We start from the raw sequence: 12,688 nt of genomic DNA, 5'->3' as shown, positions 1-12,688 counted from the left end.
CACCAGTGGCGGCGCGTCACAAATATTCGTAGGGAACCCGGAGCTAATTTTGGTTTCCTTTTCTCTATAAACCGATCCTGAAAGTACTCAACGGGCTGAAGTTAGACAAGCCGGTGGGAATCGAGTTCTTTGAACGATCCGCCACTGCTACCCACTAGGCCAGACCGGTCGTCAAAGATATAACATAGTTTGCTAACACTAACTGTCTAACCAGTCTAACTAACATAGTTTTGTGATTTTTTCCTGTACTTGTAGTGCAAGATGATATTACTCGCCAAATTTCATAGTTCTAGGTCAACGGGAAGTACCCTATACGTAAATTATGATTCCCTCGAGTGTATTTCTGAAATTTTGACATTATCAGTCACACGGCCCGATTCGAAGAATGAGATACGATAACGATAAGTTCTAGTTTAGATAAGTACATACTGATGTGGCTGATAGTGTTGTGTTCCTGTCGGTAAGTAAGGTTGCCAGAGCTCAACGAGGGGGGGCGGGGTTACGGTCTGCATCGCGCATGTAACTCCTCTGGAGTTGCAGGCGTACATAGGCTACGGAGACTGCTTACCATCAGGCGGGCCGTATGCTTGTTTGCCACCGACGTAGTATTAAAAAAAAGTAATCTATAGATACGGCCCGATTCGGAGAATGAGGTACGATAACGATAAGTTCTCATTTAGATTTCGTTTGTATGTCGTATAATTCCCAGAAGCAGCTCGATTCGGGCAACCAATGTCACTTTGACGTTAGAAATATCGTAGATAGATCTTATTGGGATCACAGCGGAATCGAAATAAACGTCAATCTTGACATGTCGTTTAGTAATCGATCTTTTAAAGATCTTTCCAAGATCTAAAACGTGTCTTAATCATTCTTCGAATCGGGCCGTAAAGTTCTAAACCAGCATTTCCCAAACTATAGCAACCAACTATACCACAACTAAACTATACCATACCAACTGAACGGCCAAGCCATCGTTTTAAACCAAGATGTATGGTTAGTAAAGTCAGGCCTTGGCTTTTCCTGTGATCTGTTAGCTTTTTTGTAACAAAAGCTAGTGATTCTTGGCCGCCATCGCCAATTTTACATGATATGTTTTTGGTGGGATATATTTTTAGCGATGGTGACCGAGTGGATCTGACGTCCGACTTTCAATCTGGAGGTCGCGTGTTCAAATCCTGCGTACCAATGAGTTTTTCGGAAAGCAGTGGAGCGTATATAGGCTGAATTATTATTATTATATTTTTTGAAATATTATGATAAGAAATTAACTAAATCAGTAGCCTAAGCAAATAAGACACCATTGAGTAGTTCCTCGATTGGCTACTAGGGAAACTGAGCGCGACTAATAAAATTCAAAAGACAAAATTATTTCCTTTATGTATGCCTCAAGGGCTCTCTTAGAAGTGAATACAACATTAATAGTAACATCATACAGTGACATGAAAAATACATAGCAACATTTATAAATACAACAGCCAATACCTGGGTAGAACCTGGGAAGAGTCTGTTCGGAAAGAGAAGAGTCGCGGAAGGCATGGGGTCCAATACATTCCACGACTCTTCTCTTTCCGCACAGACTATAACAATATTTTATGCTCCTTATTTAAGACGGCCAAGAGGTGGGTCCCGAATTTGGCAGTTTTTGCAAGGTGGGTCGCCCAGTCAACTTCGGGAACCGCTGGTCTAGACACACCTCACTTTACCACAAGCCTATCGTGACGGGCTCAGGGTGACCCGGGACGCAAGCCCTTTTTTGAATTTTAATTTAATAGAATATATTGTTATTTAAATTTTAGGATATTATTTAATTTGATTTAATTTTATTTTAATTTAATTTAATTTAATTCTTTATGTAATGTAATTATGTGTAAATGTATAATGTATATGGAAATAATTTTCTGGATTAAATTTCATTCATTCATTCATTTACTCGTAAATGCAATTTCGTATTTTCCTTTACATCTCAGACAACGAAAATTCAATCGAAACTGAGATGCGTCATCCTCATAAATATGCAATCTTGACCTCCTCCCGGCGACACAGATACGAGCACAACATTACATAATGTTTTACTTTGTATGTTAATTCTGAAATAGTCATTATTTTCGCGAATTGTATGAAATTCTGTGCAAATTTACATTATTTGCGTAAAAAATGTGTCGAAACTGATAGTTAAAGTCTGGATATTCTTATTTATCACTATCAGACTGCGGTGAAATGAGCTAGATATTGTATGTCTTATACCGGGTGTTTCTTGTAACATGAGCAATAAATTAAACAAACAATTAGGTTGTACTCCTCAAACTCACCAACATTTTGTTTAACAACTTTGAAAAATAACTTATGTTTTGATTTTTATTACACATTGAAGTTAATTCTAAGACGCAATGTATTGCGAATTTTGTTACGTTTAAAGCGTGACAAGTAGGGATTGCAAACCGGATTGGTTTTCAATCCGGCCGGATCCGGCCGGATTTTGGCCGTAGTCCGGCCGGATCCGGCCGGACCGGATCCGGTTTGGTATAGGGATATAAAAGTTAATTAAATGACATATTTTTCTAGTTCTTTGCGTAATACGTATTACTAAATCTATAATTTGAAGTTAATAAATAACTTCTTAACAATAAAATAGAACTTGGTAGTAAAAACTGTCACAATGTCAATATCACTTTAAAAACAAAAAAAAAATCGGTAATTTATTATATTTAACCATTCAAAAGTGCTCAAATTTTTGTTTACAATTATAAATTTGCTTAGTTTCCAAAGCCTGATGATGGGATGTGGGGTTGGAGCTCCTTGAAAGGACAAGTTTTCGTAACTGTTCTTTGATTGAATTGTTTGTAGAGTCTGTTCGGAAAGAGAAGAGTCGTGGAATGTATTGGGCCCCATACTTTCCACGACTCTTCTCTTTCCTCACAAACTCTAACGTTGACATCCATTCTAGCATAGAGAAATAAGAATTACATAGATTGCTCACTCCATACATCAGTTTTGGTACCAAAACGCTTATTATTTTCGTAGTCGACATCTAGCATCGAGTAGCGGAACTCTCAGGACTGCTACTCGACAATAGATATCGCGGCAAACAAAAAGTCTAATGCTCAACGATTTTTCGCTAATATTATAACCAGAGTAACCGGAACTCTATTTTCAACTCCTACGCTTACTATTATTTATTACTTTTAACGAAGATATTTTACTTTTAACCAATTATGATATTAAATGCATTCTAGTATTATCTTGCTCTAATTTATTTGTCCGAAAAAGTAGTAGACTGTATGACTTAAAAAAATTGTACTTTTTTTAATTTATGGAAAAGTATATTGGTCAAATTATAAGGAACAACACACGACACGACGATCTCATGCGAAAAATAATAGAATGTAGGATTGAAAACCATCGCGGAAAGGGAAAGTTACATAGATCAAATAAAGAATTGGCTGGACGTAGAGTAGCATGTACCAGGAGATGAAGGAAATTGCATAAGATTGGATGAAATTGTAAAGACAAAAGATTCTCTCTTAAATTTGAATAGAAAAGAATCTATTTTTTATCACATATATACATATATCGGAGAAAACTAAAGATTATCAATATTATCATATATTCTTCATTCACACATATTGATGAGCCCAACTGTAGTCGGTTAATCTCCTATCACAACATTATGACACGACATGAACCTTCTCTTTAGCATAAATTACAAATGCCTTCCATGGCATCTCCATCCTTTCATTTTTCCTTCTATTAAACTATTTATGTAATCGTCATATCGTGCCACCAACATGAAAGAAGAAGAAATCCTCTTCTGTTCCCAGTCATCCTCATAATAAATATATTTTTATCTTACTAAATTTAAACTTTTTCATTCGTTTTTTGTTCTGTTCAACTTCATACCTCGTATCCGTTGCCTTTTCTTCATCTGAAACGCACGAGCGTGCTGTATTTAGGCGTTTTTTTATTATACCGGATCCGGTCCGGATCCGGTGATTTTTACCGGATCCGGTAGCTCCTGAAAAGTGCCGGATCCGGCCGGATTACCGGATCCGCCGGACCGGATTGCAATCCCTAGTGACAAGCAACGTCAAACACACTGATGTCAGCGTACATTGAAACTAATATTAAATTTGTATGAAAAACTTAAAACCTAAAGATTTCATAGTTTTTAAAAGTTGTTAATCAATAGTTATATCGTTTTAAGAGTACAGTCAGCTTCAAAAGTAGCGGATCAAATAACGCTTCATAAGTATCTACCATTCCGTAACAGCTTAACAAAAAGTGATGTCCTTAATATACAACAACTAAGACTGTAAAAGATATATTTTTGAATGCGAATCTTAGAAAATTATCTTCATTTGGAAAAGTTATACGGAATATCAGATACTTTTGGCGCGTTGTTTCATCCGCTACTTTTGATGCTGACTGTACAATATATGGTTTAATTATTTTCTCGTGTTAAAGGAAACACCCGGTATATCAAACTACGGCGGTTAAAAGATTAAACAAGTGAATAATTCCCTCGATTTCCTCTATATTGTATACGCGTACGCGATCATTAATGTGTCTACTTTTATTCAATAAAAAATACAAAGAATGTAAAAAAAAATAACAGTAGAGTCATCAGGAAGCCTATATACAGAACTAAACTGTCGCCTGCGGTATTTCCGGACCGAGACGAAAGAAAATAGCGTACTCCCATCTTAAAGGCCGGCACACGCTCTGGTGGTGCAGGTGTTCATGGGCAGCGGTAATCGCTTACCATCAGGTGATCCGTCTGCTCGTTTGCCTCTTGTATCATGATTACTATACTTTCTGGTGCCAAAGTCTGGTGCTATACTGTGCCAAGTTGCAACATTACAATAAGATGCCAAGACAGATGAGACATCGACTTTCAAGCAAGTATGTGAATGATAAAACTGTTCCTTATGTAACGTAATGTCGAATCAAGGTATTGGATTGGTTAAATTAGCCTATAAAATTAATTGGGCAAAAATACCGAAATCAGTACGGTGAACAATTCCCTCGATATCTTCACGATCCCAATGACGGCGTGATAATTATGGCACTGTCAAGACTAATCGAAAGTGAAATAATGTATTGAAACGATGACTTTTCGTCGCATCTGTCATCCCGATCCATTTTTAGGGTTCCGTGCCCAAAGGGTAAAATGAGACCCTAATACTAAGACTCCCTGTCTGTCCGCCTGTCACCAGGCTGTATCTCATGAACCGTGATAGCTAGACAATTGAAATTTTCATAGATGATGTATTTCCGTTGCAGCTATAACAAAAAATACTAAAAAGTACAGAACCCCTCGATCGACGAGTCCGACTCGCACTTGTCCGGTTTTTTTGAAATAAGTACTTAATTATCCAAATCTCTTCAATCATTTTGTGAAATTGAAAAATATAGATTCTAGTATAAAAAGCAAAGATTTCTACGAATAGAGATCCTCGGCCCCTTTAAACTTTAAAGTTAAAACCAATCAGACTCAAAAGATGGCCAGCCAAATAAACCACTTCGTCGTAATGAGCAACTTGAAGTGTGTCAATGATAAGACCGGTCGTTATGCAACATGTCCAATGCAGGTCTGTACAGCATGGTGTCGGAGAAATGTGACCTACATTACATATATAATTAAATAAAAAATAAAAAAAATTATAGGGACATTCTTTCACAAATTGACCGAGTCCCACGGTAAGCCAAGAAGGCTTGTGTTGTGGGCACGCAGACAACGATATATATAATATACAAATACTTAGGTACATAGAAAACATTCATAGCTCAGGAACAAAGTGCTAATCGCACAAATAAATGCCCTTACCGGAATTCAAACCCGGGACCATCGGCTTCATAGACAGGGTCACTACCCACTAGGCCAGACCGGTCGTCACTTAAATATACCTATATCCACTCACATGATTCCAGCAACTAAGGTTTCAACATTTCGCACCTCTAAAATGATCGTTGCAACTCGAGTTGCGAACGGAGTGTATGCGGTTTTTTATTTCTTATCTGTGAAGGGCTGCACAGATATGGTGTAAACATTTATTAACATACAGAATACCAACGTGACAATATTTAAAAAATGTTTCAACCACATAGACATAACCACAGTATTTTTTATCTATGTTACTTTGCAAGTTGTTCGGGAAAGTGCGAGTGTTAAAAGTTGCTGCGTGTTTTAAAATGCCGTAAGTATTCAAATTTACATATTTCTGTTAGTATTATATATTAAATTACTCCGCGTTTATTGGTCTATTAGATTAAAACTATATTTTAGACCTACTTAATATTGATGACCATAAAATCTCACTTCAAACCAATAACTGTAGATTTTTGGCGTGTTTCCTATTTTAATGCCCTAGATTTCTATGATTACCAAATATATCTTGAGCAACCTATAGTCATTAAATAGTTTGATTATTAAATTACCATGTGACGGAAAATTGTAAGTACAAACACAGCAACTGTGGTTGCTTAAAGCATTTTTGCACATCGTAAGGTATGTGGTACACTAGACGTTGCATACGCGTTTTGGGGTGTTTGTTACTACTTACTTATAATTTCTATTTACTAATATTTCTTATATATATTGCCCGGATCCTGGGGTAGCTTGCCGTTTTTCGTCTGGCAGTGAATGTGTTAAAAGTTCCTATTTCTGTTGAACATCCGCACCGCGCGACTGTTGTGTCCCGCCCTAAATAGGTAGCCATCTTTGTTTTTGACATGGCGCAGGTCAGTTTGCCGGCCGCCGTGTTGTTTATTTACGTTTGTAATCAGTATAATTTCATGTGTTAATAGTTACTATTTGCTTATTATGCTTAATTTGTTGTGAAGTGTATGTTATGGTGCATATATTATACGTGTTAGTGTAGTTATAAGTTAGTTCGGTTGTTGGTGATCGGCCGTTTTAAAAACACCAAAGTTTAGTAGGTATGTAAATACTCTTTTGTTATTTTAAGTTATAAAGCCACTATCATTGTCATAATTACATAAATTATGTATTTTATTTCAAGGTAATTAGTGTCTTAAACAGTAATTTACTATATTTTTGTACTTCAGTGTCTAAATTAGCCACAAAAAAATCACGAACATAGCACATAGTTACACGCCAGGTGGAGCAATTCGAAAGTTCCTTATCAGAATTTGAATCAGTTTTACTCTGCAATTTTATAGGTGAGCTATCAAGGTGATTAGTATCAATTAAAAGCTTATTAAGCCTTCTTTAAATTGAATTTAAAAAAAAGATATGTTATCGATTTAGATTTTTTATTAAAAATAGTTTTCTACTATAACTCGGAAATTATTCCTTTGGGTAAACTTCGTGAATTTTTAATAACTATTTTTATTATAACAGCAAATAGCTAAAGTAAGAAAATAAATTTCTTTGTTTCTTTACCATTATAAAACCGAAAGAATCATTCCAAATGCATAAGCAGAAGCAAAGTTATCGATTTTTGAAGATATCACGACACTGTGCCGTCGTATCTGCGAAATGGCAGAGCAATTCAGGGCACCTTTCGTTAAAATCGGAATCATGTGAGTGGATATTAAGCTTAGAAACAAATTAAAAGAGGAAAAATTCACTGTCTTGGGTGTGACTTGAACCCACGACCACTAGATCGCTAGCCTAGTGCTCTTGCATCTGTGCTATCAAAACATACCTATATTATGTTATGGCAAGTGACTTGTACCTAAGAGAATTTGAAATAGAGGTGGATTGTCAAAGAAAACTTAGTAGCCACGTAAAAATACCGGGCATAACTCAAAGGCTCGAAACGATGCCGCCATATCTATTAGATGGCACCACTTTTTGATATTTAACAAATTAAACACATCAGTGAAAGAATAAGGATCAAAGTCAAATGGCGTTGTAAAAGTTTTAATCATGTGTCGAAAGATGGCAGTAAATTTATTGTGGCTGCAAAGTTTTCTTTGAAAATCCACCTCTCTTTTAAATTCTCTTTAGTTATGGCAACCAATCCGCATTGGGCTCGTGGGGACTATAGCCCGAGCCCTCTCGCACATGAGAGGAGGCCTGTGCCCAGCAGTGGGACGTATATAGGCTGAATTATTATTATTTTTTTATGGCAAATTGTACTTATGTGATTATAGTCACATGATGGCGACCACGAAGACAATCGTCTTCCTGTTATGAGAACAAAAAGTCTATTACCAAATTACCACTGAGTCACTGTTCAACAGTCTACATATTGGCAGTACTTTAACTGAATCAGCACAAAATATAAGCTAATAGTTATTTGTTTTATGTCTAGCACTAGTTTTTGTTGATAAAAATTGTAATACAGACAAAATAGAGCAAGTTAAATAAATAAAAATGGGATATGAAAAACTTCTATTTGCTCTAATTTCTTTGTATTACATTTCCAGGGACGACAACTAGTACCAGTAATTTATATTCGTGATTCTGCGCAATTTGTCGCATTAACTTTACTTCACCCTCAGTATTTTTAAACAAAAGCGTTTCTTCCTATTCGCGAGTCTGCACTCGCTATCCTCTATAAAATAAATAAATAAATAAATAAATATTATAGGACATTATTACACAAATTGACTAAGTCCCACAGTAAGCTCAATAAGGCTTGTGTTGAGGGTACTTAGACAACGATATATATAATGTATAAATATTTATAAATACTTAAATACATAGATACATATGCTTCTTTATAGGCTGTTATAAAATGTTATATGACATTGTGTGACAGGGACAACAAAAATGAATATTATAGGGACATTTTTACACAAATTTACTAAGTCCCACGGTAAGTCAAGAAGGGTACTCAGACAACGATATATATAATATACAAATACTTAAATACATAGAAAACATCCATGACTCAAGAACAAATATCTGCGCTCATCACACAAATAAATGCCCTTACCGAGATTCGAAGTTCGAACCCAGGACCTTCGGTTTCATAGGCAGGGTCACACTACCCACTAGGCCAGACCGGTCGTCAAATAAAAGAAACAGCAAAACTATCATGTTGTCCCTGTTCATTATTTTATATAACATCGAATGTAGGATCACAATAATCGTCTAGAGGGCTTCCCACAAAACCTAAATTCGCAACTTGAGGGGATCTTTCTCTTTTTCTCCAATGAGGAGTAACTAGAGTGACAGAGAAAGATACCCGCAATTTGCTCAGAGGCATGTAAACCGACATTTCAATTACATTTCTGCAAATCGAAGTCGTATTTGTCTTGATTAATTTTGTTTTTTTTTACAGATAGAGGTTAAAGCTATGTGTACATGTTGACTTAAAATACTGTCTATAATATAGTACTATAGTATGGGTAGCACTAAGTTTTTTGCCCGAACCCGGAAACGGCGGGCTCTACCAAGCGTAACAACATAGGGTGCGCAAACGCACGTGTGATTATACACACGGAACTTATAAATATATACAGTGGAATCGTAAATTAAATGCTTCAAAAACTTACGATTTTATATATCGCCTAAAATAAGTGCATGATATATATTATCGAAACGTATTTGATTTGATGAGTTTAAGAATAAATTAGATACGCACAATGCAAATTCTACTCAACACTGAAAACTTTATTTATTACTCTGGAGGCATTATCAGTTTCTTCAACTGCCTGCCTGCTATACAAATAATAATAATAATATTTTTTCACGTCAGCAGCTAGAACAAGGGTAATTTGCTGCTTAAAAACAGTGAGCAAAATCGCATTTTGCTCACTGAGTGAGACAAAATAACATTCAAGTGACCTTTATATTCGAATGTCATTTCAACGTGCGGGGCCTAATACAAGTGCGAATTATTTGGATTCTATTGTCTTTGTCCCTTTCACGTCATTAGGAAAAAGAAAGAGACAAAAAAAGTGCATACGTAATTCAACGGTATATTGACGGTTTATAATAGACCCCCGAAATAAGTCAGACCACATCGTTCCACACCCTACGAGATTATATATATATATTCGTATATATTCGTAATAATTAATTAATGAAATAAAAGTTTAAAATTTAATAAAAACACCATATTATACGTATTTTATTATACAATGAAAACAATAAACTTATACAAATTTACGCAATTGTTACGCAGTAAATAATTCTACTTAACTACTTTTAATGATCTCTACTATAGATGACAAATAGTAGTATCCGCAATTCGGACCGTATCTTACAAAGTTTTTATTTACAAAAAAAAATTGGCGATTGAACTGTCAATTGATGTTCGTTAAATTCATTACGTTCGTATTATTTTATTGAAATTTCTTACGTTTTGTTTTATTGCGGTAAATAAACTTAATTGTTAGAATATTTTCAGAAAACATGTGTGAAATAGTGTTGAAGACGGATTACATTTTTTTAGGTTGTATTTTTTGATGGCTGACTAACGTGAAAATTTTTGTGTACCACACGAGATCAAACTTATTTACATCTCGTGCGCTTTTGAGTCCCGTGCAAGCGAAACAAACACTCGAAGAAATATCAAACTTTGCTCTCTTGTTGTACAAATAACTATTGAGTTTTTTATTATTTTATTTAGCATTATATCTTTTTTTATGATGTGTGTGCAACATGCGTTACTTACAACTTTAATTTAGACATAAACGCTCGACTCCCGCCCCGCACCCCGCACCCCGCGCCCCTCGCCCCGCGCCCGTTTAGTCTTTTCTATGGGACCTCGGCGGTACGTGATTGGTCAATTTTTTTTCAGTTAACTACAGCGTATCGAAATGAATCTTATAGTTGAGTGGAGCCCATACATGAAAAATGCGCAATTATAGCACGAAATCTTAATTCAACCATTACAGTCGGCGAGTAGAAAAAGATGATTTCTTAATTGTTTGATCTTGATTCCCCATCACTCATCAGCTCATCACAGTTATGTAGTGTTAAGTCACTTTGTTAATAAGTTCCTTAGTTTTTGTTACTTTGGAGTTTGATTGAATATATTTTTTTAGAATATACTTATTTTTTATGTATAACATACTATACTACCTTCAAACCTTCAAGAAAAGAGCGTACTCCCATCTTAATGGCCGGCAACGCACTTGCAACCCATCTGGTGTTGCAGGTGTCCATGGGCAGCGGTAATCGCTTTCCATCAGGTGATCCGTCTGCTCGTTTTCATTTCATTCTCCGTGAGTCGGTACAGGGGTTGTGTTTTAAACGTTAAAACATTATACCAGTGTAATAAAAAACGGTTACAGTACTAAACAAACGGCCCGATTCGAAGAATGATTAAGACACTTTTAAGATAATAAGATCTATCTACGATACTTCTAACGTCAGTAACATTGGTTATCCGAATCGAGCTGCTTCTGTCAATTATAGGACATACAAACGATATCTAAATGAGAACTTATCTAAACCAGAACTTATCGCTATCGTATTTCATTCTTCGAATCGGGCCGAAAGTATACAAAACAATAAAAAAAGTATAAAAGTATCTCTCCGGCGGGGAATCGAACCCCGGTCTCCCGCGTGACAGGCGGGGATACTTACCACTATACTACCGAAGACTTGAATTAGATTGCGAATTTAGCCAACAATAACTATGAGGCCTTTTTAGCTAAGTGTGTTTGTGGTCAAATGGTCGAAAATATAAGCATAATTTACATATTTAGGTATTTATTTGATATTTAATTTTATTTCAAAGTCATAAAGTTGATTGTTTTAGCCGAAAGGTTTATTTCTAAATTCTATCAATAACAGATAACAGCTATGCCCGCTGCTTTGCCCACCTAAGGTTTGGTGGTCTGTATTCTGTACCATTCACAAATATTAAATAACAGTCCAATAAAATATCAAAATAATTTTAGCAATTAATTGAACAAAAATAATGTTGTATAAAATGGGTTACTTAATTTGCTTTAGAGTTTTCGCCAAATGCTAGGTTGATACCCCGCTAAAAACAGACCTCCTAGCATGACTAGCATTCCTACGTACGGAGTCGCGCGCGAGAACGCATGTCATGCTAGAGGGGCGAATTTCACCTTCCCATACAAACGGAGTTTCGTTCTCATTTTAAAACTACGTGTTGAACTATAATGAAACATTTCACATACATAATGACATGTGGTATATCTAGTCCTGTAAATAGTTTATATAGCTTCAGTTTATAAAGCAAACGAAATAGAGCAAAAACAAGTTTTGTATGAAAAACTTAAATTCGCTGTATTTTTTTAACTATAGTATCTAAAGCTACATAAACTAATTACACGTCTAGATATAATAAATATAAATAAATAAAAATAAAAAGCCTTTTTTTATATACTACGTCGGTGGCAAACAAGCATACGGTCCGCCTGATGGTAAGCAGTCTCCGTAGCCTATGTACGCCTGCAACTCCAGAGGAGTTACATGCGCGTTGCCGACCCTAAACCCGCCCGCCCCTCGTTGAGCTGTCTTTCTTGCCTTATTTTAACAGTTTATACTTAATTAACTAATACTAAATGTTAATGTTCTTCCTGCAAGAACCCCTGACAGGTGAAGGCCTCCTCCAAAGACAACCATTCTGTTCTTGACTGAGCTGTTTGTAGCCAGTTTTGGCCTGATATTTTCCTTTTTTTTTTTTTTTTTTTTTTTTTTTTTTTTTTTTTTTTTTTTTTTTTTTTTTTTTTTTTTTTTTTTAAACTAAAATATAATAGAACTTAAAATAAACTTATAAATAAAAAATTT

General features: G+C 35.5%; 1 protein-coding gene and 1 non-coding gene across 2 annotated transcripts in view; one reads left to right on the top strand and one right to left on the bottom strand.

Annotated features, from left to right (window-relative positions):
* LOC133532235 (cuticlin-4) overlaps positions 1-12,688 on the top strand; it is a 109,129-nt gene that overhangs the window by 36,428 nt on the left and 60,013 nt on the right. The window lies entirely within an intron of this gene.
* Positions 11,458-11,529, bottom strand: Trnad-guc (transfer RNA aspartic acid (anticodon GUC)). The gene has a single exon. It is a non-coding gene; the product is annotated as a tRNA-Asp (tRNA).

The sequence above is a fragment of the Cydia pomonella genome, chromosome 26 (assembly GCF_033807575.1).
Source record: "Cydia pomonella isolate Wapato2018A chromosome 26, ilCydPomo1, whole genome shotgun sequence".
In the NCBI taxonomy this organism is placed as follows: domain Eukaryota; kingdom Metazoa; phylum Arthropoda; class Insecta; order Lepidoptera; family Tortricidae; genus Cydia; species Cydia pomonella.
Note: the sequence above shows the minus strand (reverse complement) of the source record. Positions and strands in the feature narration are given on the sequence as shown.